We start from the raw sequence: 21,599 nt of genomic DNA on the forward strand, positions 1-21,599 counted from the left end.
GAGATGGGAATTTAAGATTTTCACCAAATGACACAGAAATGGAGGTTTCCGCCCAGTATCCTAGGTCTACGTGTGTGGCTTCACCACACTGTTCTCCCTAGGCTGTAAAAAGCCATGCTTCTATCCCTCAGTTTCTAGTTCCTTAAACATAAGGGGTTCTAAGTGGGCTGCTGTGATATGTGGTATTAAAAAGACTGGGAAACTTTTAGCATCCCACTTAACCTTCCCTTCTCAGTTTCTTTTTCTAAAATTGGGACCTCTATAGCAAACAAGTATTGATTCATTCTCATTCTCTCTCTCACTTATAAAACATTTAAGTGTGAAAAACTTTTAAGAGACCACTGAGTTTTATAATGTCATCATTATAGTTTATAATCAAATCATCCTGTAGCTTAAAAAAAAATCGTGTTAGATTCTGATTTGCTCTGTAAGTCCACATTCTGGAAGTGCAGACTGCTTAAAAGTGACTGAAATGGTGATGCTTCATTTCTCTTTACAAAAGTTAAAGGATTTTTTTTTTTTAAATAAAAAGTGAATAGTAGAGATAAAAGCAAATGTATAAGTGCTCTTTGGCCTAATCAAATAAAGGACAATTGAGCCATCTGTCAAATGCAGGTTGAACTAGATGTATGAACTCCAGTACCCTTGTCCGGCTCCAAAACAGGAGTGAAAAGAAAATTCCAGGCCACTCCCAGGCATCACCTGCTGCACAGAATGTGTGTCTGCTCGCAGCTGACGTGAAACCAGCAGCCAAAGTACAGTTTTAGCCTTGAATAGCAGGTGGGGTAAGCAGTCAAACATTTTTCCAAATGGGAGTAACATTCATTTCATACTTAGTCATTGATTGAACAACCATGGAATGCATGCAAACCCGAGTGGGTTCAAACCTTAGCTGAGTAGATTAAAACAACAGCAACAGCAACAAATTCTTCACTGCGATTATAAATCTTTACTCCTCAATTTTGACTATTTCCTAGATTGTTGATATTATTTCAAACCAGACTGGAAATCTGAGAAATGATGTACACTCATGATTCTCTTTTGTGTTCCTCCTCCCCTTGTTTTGTTAGACTCATACAGTCTTACCCATAGAGGAAAAAAGAGTGGGAATCAGAGAGACAAGTTGTAGGAGAAAATCTTCTTTAATGAAGGGGTTTCTTATCTCTTGGGTGTGTGGGCTTTATCTCTGATTGTTGGTGTGTATGTCATGGCCAAGGGTATTTGAGGCAAGGATAATTAGCAAATGTGTGAGCTTAATAGGCTGCTTAATATTTTATCCTTAACATAGGTATTTCTAGATGAAAATGTTGCCTGAAACAGACTTTTGCAGTATAAACTCGAGATCTGGTATGTATTATCGTATTTGTGAAATTTCAATATAGTTTCATTGATTTTTGAGCATTAATGGCTTAGAGTTAAGGTAGAACTTACAGAATAAATTTTGTGGCATAAACAGCAAACTTAGGGAGTTGTTCTTTATTTTGCGTTGAGTCTCTTCTGATATATGGACTTTTGTTTATGCTACTTCCTTCATTTTCTGGATTGCAGAAACTGCGTTGATATTTGCAGTTTATATATATAGTGACTTTGGGTGCCCCAGCCATTGTACTTCTCCACTACCACAGCTGGTATATCTTTAAATACACATTTATTTTAAAAGAACAAATTAAAGGGGCACCTTTCTTTTTTAGTGCAGGAGCTGACCGTATATGTTCTATCCACACCTACAACTGGCATGTGCCCCTCTCTGTATCTACACGTATGTATTCATTAACGTACTCATATAAGTTGTATATTAATATGCTATTTGGAAGTGCTTTATACTCCCAGTTTTGTCCTTTTTGTTTATGGTAATTTATATGACTTAATAGTTTTCCCTAATGAATATTCTCTGGGCAACATATCTTCCTTTTTTGTTTTCTGACCTAAATAATGATTACTGGTGATGTTATGAAGTGAATGTTTCTGTTTCCCCCCAAATTCACATGTTGAGGCCTTAATTCCCAGGTGACTGTATTTGGAGATAGGGCTTGTAAGGAGGTGATAAATGTTAAGTGAGGTCATAAGGGCAGGGCCCTAATCTGATAGAGCTGGTGCTCTTGTCAGGACAGGCAGAGAGACCAGAGCCCTCTCTCCTTGACGTGTGAGGATACAGTGAGAAGGCAGCCATCTACAAGTTAGATAGCCGGTCCTCACTAGACATCGTCTGCTGGCACCTTGATCTTGGACTTTCTAGCCTTCAGAACTGTGAGAAATAAATCTCTGTTGTTTAAGCCACACAGTCTGTGGTAATTTGTTTGGGCAGTCTGTATGGCTAATACAGATGGCTAACTTCCTAACCATAAATAAATAGGTATTTTTTATAGTGGGTAATGTGAAGACTTCAGATGAAATAGATTGAGAAACTGATTGGAAATTGAATGCAAACTAAGACCACTTGACTGTTACTGAAATGAATAGCCCAGTTTGCTTTTTTTTTTAAAGAAATTCACGTTCTTTTATTTATTTATTTATGACTGTGTTGAGTCTTCGTTTCTGTGTGAGGGCTTTCTCTAGTTGCGGCAAGTGGGGACCACTCTTCATCGCGGTGCGCGGGCCTCTCACCATCGCGGCCTCTCTTGTTGCGGAGCACAGGTTCCAGACGCGCAGGCTCAGTAATTGTGGCTCACGGGCCCAGTTGCTCCGTGGCATGTGGGATCTTCCCAGACCAGGGCTCGAACCCGTGTCCCCTGCATTGGCAGGCAGATTCTCAACCACTGCGCCACCAGGGAAGCCCGCCAGTCTGCTTTTTGTTGTAGCTTACATATATCAATTCTTTTAGTTACTGATCTTTGGATTCTCTTATTTGTGATTGTTTACTTCACGTGCGAATGACACATTTTTTCCCCCCTTTCACTCATCTGTGGTAAAGACTCGTCTGTGGTAAAGATGCCCCCTGATACTGGGTTAAAAAGGGCTCTCTCCTCGAAGCAGGAGAGTTCTTTTTAGAGGAAGCGTATTTGTGTTTTTATTGTTGCTGTAACAACTTGCCAAAAACTTAGTGGTTTAAGACAATACAAATTGATTATCTTATGGTTCTGGAATCCCAACCTGGGTTTCACTGGGCTAAAATCAAGGTGTCTGCAGGGCTGCATTCCTTTCTGGAGGCTCCAGAGACAATGTTTCCAGTTTCTAGAGGCTGCCAACGTTCGTTGGCTCTTGGCTTCTTCCTCTGTTTTCGAAGCTAGCAACATAGGGTCTGTCTCACTTTACTTCTGTGGTCACGTCTCTTTTCCTTTCTCTCCTTTTTTCTGCCTCCCTCTTCCACTTTTAAGGATTCTTGTGATTACATTGGGCCCATCTGTATAATCCAGGGCAGTCTCCCTGCTTTAAAAGTCAGCTAATTAGCAACCTTAATTCCCTTTTGCAGTGTACCCTAACATATTCACAGATTCAGGGGATTAGGACGTGGGCATCTTTGGGGAACCATTATTCTGCCTATCACAGGCAGAAAGTGATATATTTAATAAAGTAAAAGAAAACTTTGCTTGGGAAATTATTGGAGTTCTTGTCTTTCAGCCTGTCTTTTCTTGGAAGAGTCATGGTCTGTATTTCTCAACTGTTTAAACCTATGTCCTCTTTTGAGAAACAAAGCTTGTCTGTTCTGCAGTCGATAATAAACATATTTGTTTTTTCCCCCCCTAAAATATTCACATAACCCCCGCATCCCCCAAGTGTTTGAGCTAAATAAGGTTTGTCACACCTGTACTTAGCCTACATCTGGGCCATTGTTTCTGAGACTTCTGGAGTATTTTAGGCTCTGGGATATAACATTTGCCCTTTTGTTCGACTTAAAAATCTGCCTAGTGTTTGCCTTATTCTTATTACCGGCTCCATTTCCCCCATAATAGTAATTATTTGCTATTGCTATTGTGAACTTATTTAAAGAGGTAAGCATACCTAACATATTTTCTAAACATGTCCGTATACTTAAGAGGTAGGTAGAGTATGGATTAGTGCTTGTTCACAAAAAGTAAAAGATCTGCAATCTTAATTGCTTAGTTGATTTGAAGCTCATTTTCAGTTTCATTGTTGTATCAACTGAAATAACTCATAGCAGTAGGATAAGGTGATCGCTTTTGTTGGTATGTGGTTTCAGAGCACATATCCTGGTCTGAGATTTTATATATATATCAATATATGGAGATTTTATATATCTCTATATAACTATGTATTACCTCTGGATAACTATATAGCTATATCTATATATATAGTTTTAAAATAGACTTTATAGACTTTTTAGAAGCGTTTAGATTTACAGAGAAATTGAGAGACTAGTATAGAGAGTCCCCATAGATCCCATACCCAGTTTTTCCCCTGTTATTAACATCTCACATTAGCATGGAACATTTGTTACAATTAACGAGCCAATATTGATATATTGTTATTATCTAAAAGCCATGATGTCAGTTTTGTTTTTTAGTAGAAAAGGAATAATTTGGCATTTGAGAATATTACTTATGAAATATAAATAATGTGTTTTTGGGGGGTGAGTTAATTATGCTTTATTCATCTTTAACTTTGTGATTTGACTTTGTATTGGCTTCTTGATCTGTGAAGACTGACCATGAAGTGGATTTGAATGTTAGATTTAGCTCTGAGTTTGAAAGTAATTTTTCTGGTTAGGACTGAGACCTGGTCAGATTAAACCTTGCGCTTTTCATGTCTTTATGGATCTGCCTTCCCATTACATTTAGAATAAAATCCGAATTCCTTACCCTGCCCTATAATGCTCTTCATAATCTGACTCCTGTGAGCCTCTTAGGCCTCATTCCTTCACTCTTTCCTCCAAGTTCAATGCAGTATAGCCAGGATACTGGCTTTACTTCTGATTTTTGAATGTGGCAGGATTGTCCTCTCCTGAGGACCTGGAATGTTCTGCCTTTCTACCCCAGATCCCAGCATGGCCTACTCCCTCATTTATCTGGTTCTCTGCTTAAATGTTCTCTCTGAAGATGTTTCACTGATGATTCTATATAAAATAGTGCCCTCATCATTCTCCAAACCATTACCCTGCTTTCTATTTGTAGGGTTTTATTTGTCACTACCTGAAAGCACAGTGTTTTATGCATATATTTATTCAAACTTTGTCTATTTATTTGTTGGTTGTTTGACTCCTACAGTAGAATGTCAGCTCCAGGAGGGCAGGGAATGTTCCATGCACATCAAACAGTGCCTGGCATAGTATAGGCTCTCAATCGATATTTGTTATGTGACCAAATCGTGGATTTTGTGTTTAAGCATGGCATTAGAATATTTTGGAAATATTCACATTTATCTTTTGTTAGCAGCTTTATGCTTTTCCTATTACAACTAAAAGTAGTGAAGGGAGGCTGGGTGTAGCTGTAGTAACTCTGAAACCAAATCCACTCTCTGGGCTCCTCTCTGCACACAGTCCTCTATTTTGCCATCCGTGAAAAGAGCCAGAAGGAGTTTAAATGCCTCTGCCAAAGAAATAAGCATCTGTCAGTTTCCAACACGTGCTTTCTGTCTTTCAATGCCCTTAACAAGGGGAATGTGTGTAGATTACTTTTCCTTAGTCTCTAGCAACATACCTGGTGAGCAGCTGTTTACAATGAATAGTTCCCCACCCTCCTGGCCTCTTAAACCCAGCCTGAAGGTAAGAGGTGAGGCTTACAGAGCGGGGACTAGAATAGGAGAGTGTTCCAGAGGTCAGGAAGTTTTGGTTTTCTTTCTTGTTTTTTTTTGAGGGTATTAGATAAATTGTGACACCTAAGAGGAGAATAAGAAATGTGCACGAATATCACGGTTTTATAAGAGTCAGTGATGGGGTTTTCTCTCCCCTGGCGATACCATCAAATGGAAGGTGAGAAATGGGCTGGCCCTCAGCTCAGGTGTGTGGAAGCTCTCATAATCCAAGAGGTTGAGAGAGATGCTGCCTCAGCAAACCACGGTAGAGTTACTGGGCAGACACGACCAAGGTGGAGTTGGCCCACTACGGCCTGTTTCTTCTGCTGCGTGCAGCTCAACGCCATGGACAGATTGCCCAAGGACTCAGAAAGGCAAAGAAAAGCTGGCAGATGGTGAAGGGAGTGAAAACCCCCGGGTAAGCGACCTGTATGGGGACCAGGGGGGTGAGTTCCTCATCGTTTTCCTTTTCTCTCTGGCCTTGAACCAAAGGCAGGCTCTCAGCAGAGCTGCAGCCATGGCACGGAGGTAGCTAAAAACCAAGAGAAAGTCCATCTTTCTGACCAGAGGACTAGGAAAATGCAAGTTGGAGAGTATGGGGTGGGGGGGGTCCCCTCCTTCTTTTGAATCATGGGATGAGTGCTGGGGTCGGGGAGCACCAGACCCTTTGGAGAGTCAGGCTGGCTGGTGGTGCCAGCAGCTAAAACGTGTAGAAGTCTGTTTTTCTGGACAGAGGACCAGGAAAATGGGTTCCTGCAGTCCAAAAAGTATGGGAAAATGCCCGTTTTTGTTTTTTGTTTTTCCTCTTTCTTTTTTTTCCCCTTTCTGCTTTGCCCTCTGAGCGGCAATGTGGGCAGCTAGAACTCTAAGAGAAACCCGACCTTTGGGCCAGAGGATTGGGAGAATCCTAGAGAGGAAAGAGCTGGAAGGGGATCCTCTCTGTGTGTGAAATGTCCAAAGGCAGGGGCTCACCCTGAGCTGCACATCGGGGAGACAGACTGGAAGTAGCAGTGTAGCAAAAGCCTTGAGAACTGATGTGACATTGGATCTGTCGCCCACAGGAGATGAGACAGAACTTACTGTCTGGATCTAACCAGATTGGTTGCCTGATAAAATGGAACAAACAAAACCATAACATTCTCCAGAGGATGTTTAATGGGATCCAGAGTCTAAACAACTTCATATTCACAATGTTATTCTACATCTAAAATTTCACAGTATACCAGCAAAATGTGACCAATTCTTGAGGCAAAAGACAATCAATAAATGCCAACCCCAAGATGGCCCAGATAATGGAATTCTGAGCCAGAGACTTTAAAGCAGTTATTATAAGTCTGCTCCCTCCATGAGTTAAAGTATCTTGACCTGAATGGAAGGATAGCTATTCTTCTTTTAGAAGAAACCATAGGAGGAAATGTTTGTGACCTTGGGTTAGGCAAACATTTCTTAGGTATAGCACCAAAAGGATGATCCGCAAAGAAAACAATTGCTAAGTTGGACTTCCTGAAAATTAAAAATTTATGCTTTGGGAAGGACACTGTTGAGGAAAAAAAAAAAAAAATAAGCGACACAGGAATATATGGGAAATTGCTGTACTTCCCATGCAATTTTGCTGTGAACCTAAAACTGCTATAAAGAATAAATTCTATTAAAAAAAGACAAGCCACAGACTTGGGAGAAAATATTTTCAAATCACATATCCAACAAAGGACCGGTATCCAGAAAATACACAGAGCTCTCAAAACTCAGTATTAAAGTAAACAATTTGTTTAAATCTTTTCCCCATTTTTTAACAGATGGTTTACCCCAGAAGATATATTGATGGCAAGTAGCACAAGGTGGTCAACGTCATGTGTTATTAGGGAAATCCAAAGTAAAACCACAATGAGAAACCACTTTATGTCTATTAGAATGGCTTAAAAAAAACCCTGACAGTACCAAATCCTAGCACTTTATTATCAGATTAAACGTACGCTTTTCATATGACCCTGCAGTCCCACTCTTAGGTATGTATTTACCCCCAAGGAAATGAAAACTTTCTGTACATGAATGTTTATAGCAGCATTTTTTTTCATAATTGCCAAAAGCCAGAAACAACCCAAAGATTCTTTAACTGGTGAATGGAGACACAAACTCTCCATGCAATGGTCTACAACTTGGCAGTAAAAAGGAATGAACCACTGTTACTCAAAACAACATGGATGGATCTGCTACTAATGTACTAGGTTAAGTGAAAGAAGCTTGGAGGGTGGTGTGAAGGGAAACTTTGGGATGATGGGATTGTCCTGTATCTTGATCGTGGTGGTGGTTATATTGATTCCATTTGTCTAAGCTCATAGTACTTTGTATTTTACTATATGGAAATTGATAAAAGAAAATACTTATTGGGGACCATCTAGTAATAATTTTTAGCAGACCCTAAAAAGCTAAGTATTCCAGACCGAGAGGGCAGTTATTTTTCACATGATACACTTTGCTTTGAGGTAAGTCACCAGCCCTCTTCAGTGGTGAGAGAAGAGCGTGTCTGTTTAGTAGACTTGTAAACCTGTGATGTCTTTTTTAAGTGAATGGTGTGCCTCAGCTAACGAAATCTACCACTCTGGATCTTACTGCTTTTTGAGTGGCTTCAGGACCATTAGAAACAATGAGAGGAATTTCCCTTTTTCTTTTTAACGTTTAGTGCACTGAATTGCTGTGAATAATGCCTGAAGGCTGGTCTTGGGATTGTGTGCAGAAGGAAGCAAGGTTTATCTTGCTGGTGATTGTGACATTTTCTTTGGGACAGACCCAGGGCCTTCTTCCTGTTCCTTCTGTCCTCTAGGGTTATCTCTGAGGTAGCCCGTTCAGAACTATCTTTTTTTTTTTTTTTTTTTAACATCTTTATTGGAGTATCATTGCTTTACAATGGTGCGTTAGTTTCTGCTGTATCACAAAGTGAATCAGCTGTACGTATACATATATCCCCATATCCCCTCTCTCTTGCATCTCCCTCCCACCCTCCCTATCCCCCCCCCCCCCCCCCCGGTGGTCACAAAGCACCGAGCTGATCTCCCTGTGGTATCTTAATGATAAGTCACACTCCAGACATTTTCTTTTCTTCTCCTCTTGTCAAAATTGTGATAATGACCGTGTGTTAGTCTCAGGGAAGGGCTTTGAATTTCAGGTTTCTTTAATCTAGTCAGTGTGTTGCCTTTTTAGACATCCCAGTGGGGACACTAGTTTGGGGGCAGATGAGCCTTTTTGTGCTGAGCATATTATGGAAAGATACAGCATTTTCCTTCTGCCAAGCCTAGAGCTCATGTTCTAATAGGTAGTAGCTTTTTCATATTTATTCCTCTTGAGAGTTTCGATTACGATTTTAAACTCACAGGCTGCCTTGTTAGAGGAAAGCAATACTACGAGTCTAATTTGTGCTTCCTCCACAAAAGAGTATTTGGACACTGTTGGTGGGGATCTAGAGAAGGTGGAATTAAGTGTTGCTTTACATTTCTATGAAGCGGAGATAGTCTCACGCTTACACAAAAGATGAGGTACACATCATGTCAGTATTGCTAACTCCAAGGGAATTTTACCGACATGCGATTATTCAGGCTCGCTGTGCCATGGCCCAGCTTCAAGGCCCTTGGCTTGTGTGCACTCCATAATCCTGGTCCTGAGATTTGCGTTTTGTCCTTGTGGATTGAGGGCTTTGAGAAAATCCACCTTTCTCTAATGCAAGGTAAAAAGCTCTCTCCCTTCCTTATGTGTCTCTGCTGCCCTTTCTTTTGATTGAAGTTTTTTCCTCCCTAATGTTGGAAGAGCTTCCTACAGGTCACACTTGAAAAGAGCTGCAGAAGGGAAATGCTGATTATAGCATTCTGTCCTTTCACAGGGGAAATTGTCTTGCGAACCTCTCTGCCTCCGGAAAGTGCATTTTCTTTTTCTCATTTCTCAATTTTGGTTAAAGTGGTGCGGATGGGAAGGAAAGAGTTTTTGCGGACATGTAGCCATGATGTCATTCTGCTGATGGCAGAGGAGCAGAGAAGGCAGTTGAGCCCGAAAAGAAGAGCATGCCGGCTTGAGCTCCTTGCAAATGTCACGCATTATGGGGCAAACGTAGGCCTCGCGTTTAACCCAGGCGTTTTGTCTTCATTGCAAACAACGCCATCTTATGCCATCTACAAAATATTTGCCCTTGAAACCTCTAAATACGATGTTTGTAGAAGTTGGCATCCGATTTCTATGGACGCTAAGGGGGCCGACTGACAAGAGTGCTCCGAGCGTCCGAGTCGTTTTCTCTTCAGGCTAATGTTGTCATGTGTAAGTGCTCTTGAAGATAAAGAAAAGATTTTAATGTAAGAAAAAAAAAAAAATCAGCCAGCCCACAAAAGAGAAATGTTATGCATTTTGTACCGATTCTATTCATCAGGGAAGAACTGAATAGGGGGATAAATTCAAAAGAGGCACTTCAAATGGTAGAAAGCGAGAGACCGTGGAAGCATACATTAAATTATGTGTCAGATAAAATACGTGCACAAAGAAACACTTTTCCAATGATTGGTAGAGTGAGTCACTCCTCCTCATTCGGTCAGTGTGTGCATGGGCTGCCCCACATCACGTAAGATAGGGACTCAACAGGAAGAGAATTCTCTTAGGTCCGTTTGTTCTTTCATGTGAAATGGCAAATTCAGCAGCTTTCACTGGGTAGGGGCTGGGTTTAACCCTTGTCTTTGAAGAGAGAACAGCTAAAAAGGGTAGAGATTGTGTCTTTTGTCTTCAGAAATTTGACCTATAGGTTAAATTTATAGGTTAAGCTTATAGGTTTTTGCCACAAGGAGAGTAAGACTGTAATTCAGTCAGGGGATGTAAATGAGGAGATGTGCAGAACTTATATGAAGGCCCACAAGTTTCTAGCTGCACAGCTGTAACTTAGATCAGTCACGAAGGAAAGTGCAGTGAAAATTGCAGCCCACTTGACTGAGTTGTGAGGCGGTGTGAGGAAGTGTGTTCTCCCAGATGGTAGCATTCGTCCTTTAATTAATAAGAATAGATTGTATAAGATGTAAATCACACCTATTTGCTTATGGTTTTCTTTTTTTCACATTTTATCAGTTTGTCACCCATTGACATCATCTTCTATTTTAGTTTCGACAATTTTTGCAAAAGCTCGTCAACTCCCCTGTTCAATTGCATATTTTTCTTCATGTCATGGATTACGTGTGTCCTTCTCTCCCCTCCCTTCTCTCTGGTCACATTTATTGCTTTTAACTATAAGTGACTTGTTACTATCAAGCCGTTTCCCCATCCTGTGAACCTTGCTGTTTCCAATAATTAATATGAACGGGTTGCAGTGGATAAGTTTTTGGGGTCAGACATTTGTTCTCTTGTGTGGTTGGTAAGTTTTTGGAGTGGGTACGTGACCTGTTTCAACTGTATTTCATCTGTATACATATAATTGATTATGTATCAGTAAGGTCTTGTCTATCTTCCAGGGCTTTCTTGAAATTAAGATAATTGAATGAGAATGAGTTTTGAGAGATGCGAGATGGTGTCATTGATGCAGGGAAGGTAGTTTCACACATCAGAAGATGATTCTTGAATAATCAGTCTCTGGCTGGTTACATCTCTTCTGCTCGTTAAACAGTCTCATTAGTTTTCTCTGTTGGTAGTTAGGAGTTTTGAGCAGGACCTTCACAAAAGCTTTAGAAACTAAAAGACTAAAAACATTAGAGAGAATGATTTGTTTTACTAAGATTTTGCTCAGTGAAGAGACATATTTGCAAAAGCACTAAATTACGTCTCAGGCAGATTGTCATTCTGCCTCTGCCAGTAAGACCTTGGGCAAGTTCTTTTCTGAAGCTCATCTCATCTCATCTCCAAAGCCTCGGGGCTTAAACCAGATGATCTACAAAGATGCTTTAAGAGAAATACTGTTATTTCAACCAAATTTTCAATTTGTCTCCTTGGGTTGATTATTGTGGAACAAGTTTGTAAAGGTATTTATCGGTAAGAAATTCTGTTCTAAAGGTAGAAAATGACATTATCTGGTAGTAAAACGTGTTTTGAGGCGTGGAAAAGAGTAGATGACATCATTAAAAAAATAAATTTATTGACTCTGTTGTGTGCATAGGGTAAAGTACAGCAGCATACAAAAGAACTGTATATGACTTTGTGATTCTTCGAAGTGCTGCTGGAATAAATGGTTGCCAGGTAACAGTTTTCAGTCCTGTCAGAATCTCTGAATAAGGCTTACTGAAATCACTTACCTTGGTAATTGGCATCTTATTAGAATTAATAGCTACGTGGTAACAGGGACATTGTATGAAAAATTAAGTGGTAAGTGTTTCAAAATAGCTAACTTCTTTGAGGAAGCTGCTTACTATTACTGAAACAAGGATGGGATCTCCATGCTGTTTAAAAGGCAGGTGGAGGCGGTTACTTTGTGTCATTTCGTAGGGAGAGTCTAGCACTCCATTCTAGGCTCTGTGATGAATTGTTACCAGGTGGACTGGGGGTGAATTTGGGATGGGTGGGTGTGTTCGTAGTTGGTGAAGGGACACTTGGCAAATCATACACAGTATTTTGATAAGCCCAAGAGATTATTTACAAGACAGTGGTTCAGAACTCTGAACGTAAAGAAGAAAACAACCTTGCTTTTGTCTAAATACCTGTTGCTCACCAGAGGAGGGTATTCGCTAAGTATTTCAACTGTTTCTTCATTCTCCCGGACTCTGTAGCACACAAGCACCCAGAGACACTTGGGTCTAGCTCACAGTGGGTTCACAAGTTTGATGGAGAAAAGTTTGTTAGCTGGACCAAAAACTGGTAGAAATATTTTAGAAGAGATTCAGGTGCATTTTGCAGCTCTGGAGATAAATAGTGCTTGAGAGAACTTTTGACTGAAGTACAATATGAAAGAGAGGGGGACGGTTGTGAGCAAAGAGACTGCCTCATGCAAAGAATGAAGTAACAAGGAAATAAGTGACCGTGTGAGACAGATACCCACCAGAGTCCATCTCAGAAGCTAACTTTAATATAATGTTTATTAGGTAATTTTGAAACAATCTGTTGTGCTGATCTGATAGTGCTGTGAACTTCATTCTGATAAGGAACCTAGGAAGTAGAAAATTTCGCCCCGTTTTGTGTCCACAAAAGTGGTTACTGTTCGGATCGGGGGTGTATCGTCGGAAGGAAAGGTGCAGAGCCTGTGAGGAGCTAGGACTGGAGATGAGCTGTATGGCCCCAGGCTCTTGATTCTGCTAACAAATGGTAATCAGTTCTTCATGCCTCATTTTTATCAGACTCTGAGCCAAAATAACACCAATGAGAAAGAGATAAAAGAACCTGGAGAAGGAAAGGGATGGCATGAAGGGCCCCATGAGCCGAGTCATTGAACAACCGCTTCATGGGTTGTTTTACCTTTTTTTTCTCTGTTCTCAGATTCTTTCCGCCTCACTTTTTTTTTTTTTTTTTTTATGTATTGACATCTCTGAGCAACACTGAGAGTGGACAGCTGTTCTTTTATATCCTTTGCCCCGAAAGACTGAGGGTAGAATTTCTAGTTACATACTTAAAACAGTGAAATTGTATTCTGATAAAACACTTCTGGATGCTGTGTGGGATTTATTGTAAAAATGTGCTTATCCTTAGTATCTTTGTCCTTACAATAACAGCTTTGTATGGGATTTGATCATGATCCTCGGTTGTTCCTGATATTCATGTGAAAGCAGTTTCCGGAACTTTTAAAAGGGAGACACAACCTAAGGTTGGCTTTTCAGATTTCATGGTTCTGGAGCCCCCTCTTATGTTATTTTGAAGTGTAAAAATACGGACATCTCACATCTGGTATATCCCTGCCTCCTCACCACCCCTACCCCCAAACCTGGACCTTCTTTTCCCTCCCTCCCTCCCCTGTTCTGCTCAACTGTGACTCTACCCCCAGCAGTTTCTCCAGAGTGGAGTCTTGTCCTGCAAAGGAGTTTTGCCCTGTTACTTTTGAGGGTTCATAAGGCCCTGGCTTACTCAGCCCCTTCAGGCTTTCCTGTGAAGGCCTTGTACACACCCACTACTGGAATACAAAGGACCCAACGTTCTTAGCCGCTGTTCTCGCCGGCCCTCTTCTAGTGAGCCCCTGTTGTTTATTTTGGGATGCTCAGGTCTCCTCGGTGCTCCATTGCTCCCTCTGCTTCCTCTCACAGGTGCTGGTCCATGTGGGGCTTGTGGCTGCTGGTGATTGGTTTCTACCTGTTCACCTCTGTCACTTTGTGGCTGTACCTTGCCACCTAGGTTTTTGTGGATGTTTTCCGTGTGTTTTTGATTTTTCTGTCCTCGTGGTTGTGTGTGGACTTTATGGGGGGGTTTGGGAAGACTAAAAAACTGCTACTACTGCTACCATCTTCCTAGAATCCTCAAACATGTTTTTCTTTTTCACCCTTTCCCATGGTTGACCTCCCTGGGCTGTGCTTTGAACAGCTCTCATCCCTTAGTTAGAAGCGTGTTCTTTGCTAATTCTCCTTGAACCTGGGGACCGCCTTCCAGGAGGAGATAGCAGCTGTTTCCTTTACTAGAGTAATCTCAGGCCACGTGTTCACAGCTAGAGCTGAGGTATACTATTCCCTCAACCTTCTTGCCTTCCCTGAAGTGCAAGACTGGTCCTGCAAACGTCCCCCATCCCTCTCCTTCCTCCATTTCTGATGCTCTCTTTCTCCCATAGCGTCTTACGTGTTTTTCAAAGCACATATCACACTGCTTTAAGTGTGTGTTTGCTTCTCTGATTTCCCCATAGGACAGCGGTTCTTAAGGCTAGGGACCTTGTCTTGTGTTTTATATTCCCAGTGCCTGAGCTGCTGCTTGGCACTCAGCAACTACTCAAGAAATGCTTGTTGAAGGAACACTCGCAAACGAGCAGTGCAAGGAACAAAAGCAGTCCTCTTCAGATATATTGTAAGATAGACAGAGGGAAAGAAAAGTGCCACTTAGGCTTGTATTTAAAGAAAAAATGTGTCCTGGTATGGAACTGTGAGGATGACTATTTTTATTTTCAAAATTTCTGGTGGGGAGAGGGCAGCACTGGTCAAGCCACATCTACCAAGTCCATTTTGATTATAACCACTAAAAATGGTCATGGGGAATTTAAGAGATATAGAACAATCAGTGATAATGATTGAGGAATCAGAACTTTGTCATTATGAAGGAAGAAATATGATTAATTTAGGTAGAGAACATAATCATAGACCCAGGTAGACTGGCCCAATGTGATTTCTACATGATCTTGCTTGAGGGCAGAGGGTGGACCAGGGCTACCCAGGTTCCCTTTAGATTGATAATTCTTTACTAATTTAATTAAGTTCTGTCTGGTGATTTGAGGGTTTGGGGAGTGTCTTAAAGTTGGCCAGATAAACAACAGCTATTTAGCGGTCTGTGATTTTTCTTGAAAATGGAAGGTGATGACATTAAAACCTCAGTAACTAAGGAAACCAACCCTGTGCTGGTGGAGAAGTGAGGTGAAAATTTACCTGAGACAGAGTTGAAAGAAAATCTGGCCTATAGAGAAGAAACTAGTGGGGAGGGGGAAGAGGAGAGGGGCAAGATAGAGGTAGGGGTTTAAGAGGTACAAACCACTGCGTATAAAATAAATAAGCTACAAAGAAGGATATGTTATACAGCACAGGGAATATAGCCAATATTTTATACTAACTATAAATGGATATAACCTTTAAAAATTGTGAATCACTATGTTGTACACCTTAAATTTTATAATATTGTACATCACTCTACTTCGATTTAAGAAAAAGAAAATCTGATTTCCAGTGTTAAGCCCATGCAGTGTAATCCGTGGGAAGATGGGACAGAGGCAGGTGCACCTGAAGTACCATTTGCCTTCTTAGGAAGAGTAGACTGTCAATGGCTGTGGTGGAGGGGAATATGTTTTGTACACTGAGCTTTACCCAGGAATGCTTGGTCTACATGCACTCTTTATATGAAGGTTGATTATTTTTGTGTATGTAAAACCTTTTAGTCAAATGTTTTGATAAAGCAAGGTTCTTACTTGAAGGCCTCTTAGTTGCTTTTCTAGTTAACTTGTGTGACTTAGAGCATAACCACAGCGAGAAGCAAATTGTCTCCCTTATAGTTGCACGTAGTGCCTTCTCTACTGGAAAAACTGTTGATGTTAATTCGTAGAATTTTACCAGGGAGTTGGGACTTACATGGTGGATTAATTTGGTAGTTTTTAAACCTTTTTTAAGCCTGAATTCTTACATGGAGCTCAAGTTGTAAAGCAGATAAAGCGAAACTGATTCATTCCATTGCCACTCCCACCCTCCTTTCCATAAGGACTCCATAAAAGGACATACACAAAGTATAGTTTAAAATCACCAGTTGGGACGAATGGATAAATAAAATGTGGTATATGCATACAATGGAATATTATTCAACAGTAAAAGGAATGAAGTACTGAGACACACTACAGCATGGATGAGCCTTGAGAACATTATGCTAAGTGAAAGAATTCAGTCATAAAAGTGATTGCATTTATAGGAAATGTCCAGAATAAGCACATCTATAGCGACAGAAAGTATGTTAGTGGTTTTCTAGGGCTTTCTAGAAAATGGAGAGTGACTACTCATGGGTACAGGCTTTTTGGGGTAATGAAAATGTTCTAAAATTGATTGTGGTGATTGTTACACAACGTTGTGAATATACTAAAAACTATTGAATTACATACTCTAAATGGGTGAATTGCATGGTATGTGAATTATACATCAATAAAGCTATTATTTGAAAATTTGAAAAAAAAATAAAATCACCAGTTGGCCCAATGAAAGTTACTGCAGTCTAATTTCCCAGACTGCCCTTAAATCATGGAAGCGATAAACTCTCAAGGTCTTAGGTGGGCTGCCAGCAAATGGTAATTGGCTTTCTTTGCCTCCTATTTTTAGGCAACACTCTGAAACAGTAACACAGGTGAGAAAGAAAGACTTGAGAAAGAAAGATGTAAGGACTGGGGTGAGTGAGGAGGCCTGTGGAGAAGTGTCACTGAACAGCTGCTTTGACGGTTGGGTTACCATTTTCTCTGTTCTCAGATGCCTCCACCCTCTCTTCTTTCCCATATACTGTTCACAAGGAGGGACAAGAAAAGAGGCTGTATATAATTCTCTTGCTAGAGAAACAGTTGAATTTGAATACAGTCTGGATCCCTTTTTTTCCCAGTCTGGATCACTTTTTTTCCCATTCTTAATGGCCACAGTATTTTGGAGCTCAAATACTATGTATGTTGTTCTGGGCTCAATAGATAATTTATATATATATGCCATGTATTGCATTTACTAATTTTTTCAAGTATGATCATGTTGTAATGTGTATTTTATTTAATACACAATGCCAAATGGAAATGTCGTCCTTAGTATATCGGTATACTAGGTATATACTATATTTTTTATTCAGTCATTTATTAAAATTTAGCTTCTTGAAATGATATATAAAAATTATTTTTGCTAGCATACTTTTCTAATACTGAAAGCTGTCATTGAATTCTTTAACCATGATGGCGTGTGAATTTTTTTTTATTAAAAGCATAATTTAAAAAAATAGCGATGCCCAACAAGGACCTACTATATAGCACAGGGAACTTATACTCAGTATTTTGTAATAACCTATCAGGGAAAAGAATCTGAGAAAAATAGATAAATATGTAGGTATAACTGAATCACTTTGCTGTACATCTGAACCTAACACAACATTGTAAATCAACTATACTTCAATAAAAAATAGTGACGTATCAGTTGCTGCTTATGGTCCAAATGATTATGTGAGATAAAAATAACCTTAATAGGGTTAAAAATATAAAAGTTGGCAACTAGATTATTAACTAATGATATATTTTAAAACTTGATAACATTTAAAAATTTTATAGTAGGATGAATTAATATAATTTTCAAATTATACACAGTGTGACATTTTTGGTTGGATATATTTGACATTATTACTTAATTACTGAAATCAGTTTCCAGTTACTTTCTGTAGGAGGGTTTCATATCTTTCTATCCCACCTGTTCCCTTCTGTGGTATAATTACATTTTGTGAGAAACATACGAGTTTGTTGAAAAATGTGTGATTGACTATTTTCAACCTCCTTATTAGGTTCAAAGCAGGAAAGCCTTTTTCTACACCCATTTACTCCAGAAGAAAGTAGAACAGGGACCTTCAAAAGGTAGGTTCCTGAGTATAAAAGGCTTTAAATAGGATCTGTTGTCTAACTGTTATGTATTAGTAACTTCCCAGATTTTACTGGTTTATCTGCAAGCTCTTAATGATAAAGATAATCTTTAAAGACTGTTGCTTTTTTTTTTAATTTTTATTTATTTATTTATTTATTTATGGCTGTGTTGGGTCTTCGTTTCTGTGCGAGGGCTTTCTCCAGTTGCGGCAAGCGGGGGCCACTCTTCATCGCGGTGCGCGGGCCTCTCACTATCGCGGCCTCTCCTGTTGGGGAGCACAGGCTCCAGACGCGCAGGCTCAGTAATTGTGGCTCACGGGCCCAGCTGCTCTGCGGCATGTGGGATCTTCCCAGACCAGGGCTCGAACCCGTGTCCCCTGCATTGGCAGGCAGATTCTCAACCACTGCGCCACCAGGGAAGCCCCACTGTTGCTTTTTTGAAAGAGAAGGTAAGAGGATATTTAAAAAATAATGTTGCCCAAACGTAATGTTCATAGGCTGGCCAGTTAAATTAAGCTGATTGCAAGTTAATGTAAGTTATTGTTGTAAGTTAAATAGGACTACAGCTTCAGTGAGTAAATAATTTTATTTGTTCTGCTGTGTGTATTGGTACCTTTTGTCTAGTTGTTCTAGCCATTATTGAAAATGAGGTGTTGAAGTTTCCAAATATTGTTGAGCTATTTTTCCCTTCAATTCTGTCTGTTTTTGCTTCATATATTACGGGGTTCTGTCTTTAGGAGCATATGTTTAAATGTTTACAGTTGTTATCTTTCTGATAGATTGACCCTTTTATCCTTGTATAATGTCCGTTTTGGTCTCTTATGACAGTTTTGCCTTGAAGTCTATTTTGTCTGATATTTGTATAGCCACTCTAGCTCGGTTTGGCGAACTGTTTTGAATAGAATATCTTTTTCCATCCTCTTACTTCATTTTAATGATATTTTTATCTTTGAATCTAACATGTCTAGTGTAGACAGCATACAGTTGGATTTTTAAAAATCTATTCTGCTAGTCTCTGCCTTTTTGATTGAATTGTTTAATCTATTCCTATTTAATGTTATGACTGATACAGTTGGATATTTGTATCTGCATTTTACTTTGTTTTCCACGTCTCACATATATCATTCCTCTATTCCTCCGTTACTGCTTTCTTTTGCACCAAGTGAATACTTCTAATGTAACATTTTAATTCCTTTAATGATTTTTTTCACTTTTTTGTAGTTATGGCCTTAATGGTTGCTCTAGGGCTTACCATATACCTTTTAATTTATTGGACTCTGCATCAGATAAGTTAATTCCAGTGAGATATAGAAACATTACTCCAGTACGCTCTAGTCCCCATTTCCCCTTCTTGTGGCATTGTTGTTATACATATTACATCCATATGTTACAAAACCAGTAACACATTGATATACTTATTACCTTATATAATTTTATATCCTTTAAAGAATATGAGAGAAGAAAGAAGAGTAAGCATATGTTTGTGGCTTTTGTTACAAGAGCCTTCTTATTTCCTATTTCTAGTTTTTTTCATTTGTTTTTGGGTATTCCCCATATAGAGTTATTTCCTTAGACTAATACAGTTTTGCTCCCACTCACCTCCATTTTGCCGTTATTGGCAAATGTATTGTTGGGTCTATAACGTATAGAAATATAATTATGCACATATTGTTTTGTACAGTTGCTTTTAAAATCAGTTATTGGAAGAGAGGCTGTATCAGATATGATTTGCAAATGTTTCTCCCATTCTGTAGGTTGCCTTTTCAGTTTGTTGGTAGTTTCGCTTGCTGTGCAGAAACTTTTTAGTTGGATGTAGTCCCACTTGTTTATTTTTGCTTTTGTTGTCGAATCCAAAGCCTCATTCCCAAGACCTATGTCAGGGAATTTACCACCTATGTTTCTTCCAGGAGTTTTATGGTTTCAGATCTTACATTCAAGTCTTTAATCCATTTTGAGTTAATTTTTGTGTATGGGGTAAGATAGGGGCCCAGTTTCATTCTTTTGAATGTGGCTCTCCAGTTTTCCCATCACCATTTAAAGAAGAGATTGTTTTTTCCTCCATCGTATATTCTTAGCTCCTTTGTCATTAATTAATTGACCATATATGCATGGGATTATTTCTGGACTCTCTATTCTGTTCCATTGAGCGATGTGTCTGTTTTTATGCCAATACCATACTGTTTTTTTCTGTTTATTTTTTAAAATTTATTTATTTTTGGCTGTGTTGGGTCTTTGTTGCTGCGCCCGGGCTTTCTCTAGCTGTGGCGAGTGGGGGCTACTCTTTGTTGTGGTGCGCAGGCTTCTCATTGTGGTGGCTTCTCTTGCTACAGAGCACAGGCTCTAGATGCACGGGCTTCAGTAGTTGTGGCACACGGTCTCTAGAGTGCAGGCTCAGTAGTTGTGGCGCATGGGCTTAGTTGCTCCACGGCATGTGGCATCTTCCTGGACCAGGGCTTGAACCCATGTCCCCTGCACTGGCAGGCGGATTCTCAACCACTGTGCCACCAGGGAAGTGCCCCATACTGTTTTAACTGGTATAGCTTTGTAATATAGTTTGAAATCAGGAAGTGTTATGCCTCTAGCTTTGTTCTTCTTTTTCAAGATTGCTTTGGCTATTTGGGGTCTTTTGTGTTCCCTTACGAATTTTAGGATTGTTTTTCCTATTTCTGTGAAAAATGCCATTGGACTTTTGATAGGGATTGCACTGAATCTGTAGATTGCTTTGGGTAGTATGGACATTTTAACTATTAATTCTTCTAATCTGTTAACAAGAACTAGCTTTCCATTTATTTGTACTGTCGATTTCTTTCATCAGTGTCTTACAGTTCACAGTATACACCAGACTACTTTCATAATGATGATGTTAACATAATAATGATGCCTTCCTATTTAGTTTTCACATTGCTTTCATCAGTATTTTCTTATTTGTTCTGTTCTTTCTCTCCATCATGGGACTATGCATATTTTATTTTTTGTCCCAGATTTTTGCAAGATGAACCAAACATAAAATCTCTAGGAGTTTTTAAGATACACCTTTCTCTAAGTTACATCAAATGTATTCTAAACTTTATTACTTCTACTACCCTCTTGTGATGGAGGCTAATGACGACTTTTCTTGTCTCCACTGTTGGGTGGAGGTAATGAGATTCTTGTTCAGTGATTCTTCTAAGTTGGGGATTAGTGAGTCATTCAGCTGTGTGAGGCCCAGCCTATTATAAACAGTCTGTAAATATTAAATGAGGTGATGGCAGGGTCATTAATTCTATCTAGGTCTCCAGTCTTCCGTTTCAGTGGTTATTTCTGTGTTAATACTTCCTCGGGTGTTTCAGATGATAATCCTTTCACATCGAGCTAATTATTTTGCTCAGGGTTACATTTTTGCCATGGCTATATCTGTGTTCAAAGTTTTTTACTAACTGGAGAAGACTCTCTGAACTCTGTTTACCCAGTGGGTCAGCAAAAGAGTATGGGATTTTCTCAAATTAAACCCTGCAAGTATTTTTCAGCTGTAGTTCTCTATTCCCCAAATTCTCATCAGTTGCAAAGCTATTTTCTTTAGGGTGTTCCTGGTATTTGTTATTTATATAGCAGATCTCATTCAGTCACATACCTTTAATCTGCCAGCATCTTATGGTTCTGAGAAACTTGCAGGAATGGTAGGAAACCTCTAGGTTTCAGGCAGTCTCTGCAATTTCTAGAATATAATGTGGATTGC

General features: G+C 39.6%; 1 long non-coding RNA gene across 1 annotated transcript in view; it reads left to right on the forward strand.

The window, feature by feature from the left end:
- LOC309621488 overlaps positions 1 to 21,599 on the forward strand; it is a 51,820-nt gene that overhangs the window by 21,145 nt on the left and 9,076 nt on the right. Inside the window, exon 2 of the long non-coding RNA XR_014240051.1 lies at positions 17,809 to 18,333. This is a non-coding gene — a long non-coding RNA (uncharacterized lncRNA). The remainder of the gene's footprint in view (positions 1 to 17,808; positions 18,334 to 21,599) is intronic.

This window comes from Balaenoptera borealis, assembly GCF_965194805.1.
Source record: "Balaenoptera borealis genome assembly, contig: HAP1_SCAFFOLD_508, whole genome shotgun sequence".
NCBI classification, from domain to species: Eukaryota; Metazoa; Chordata; class Mammalia; order Artiodactyla; family Balaenopteridae; genus Balaenoptera; species Balaenoptera borealis.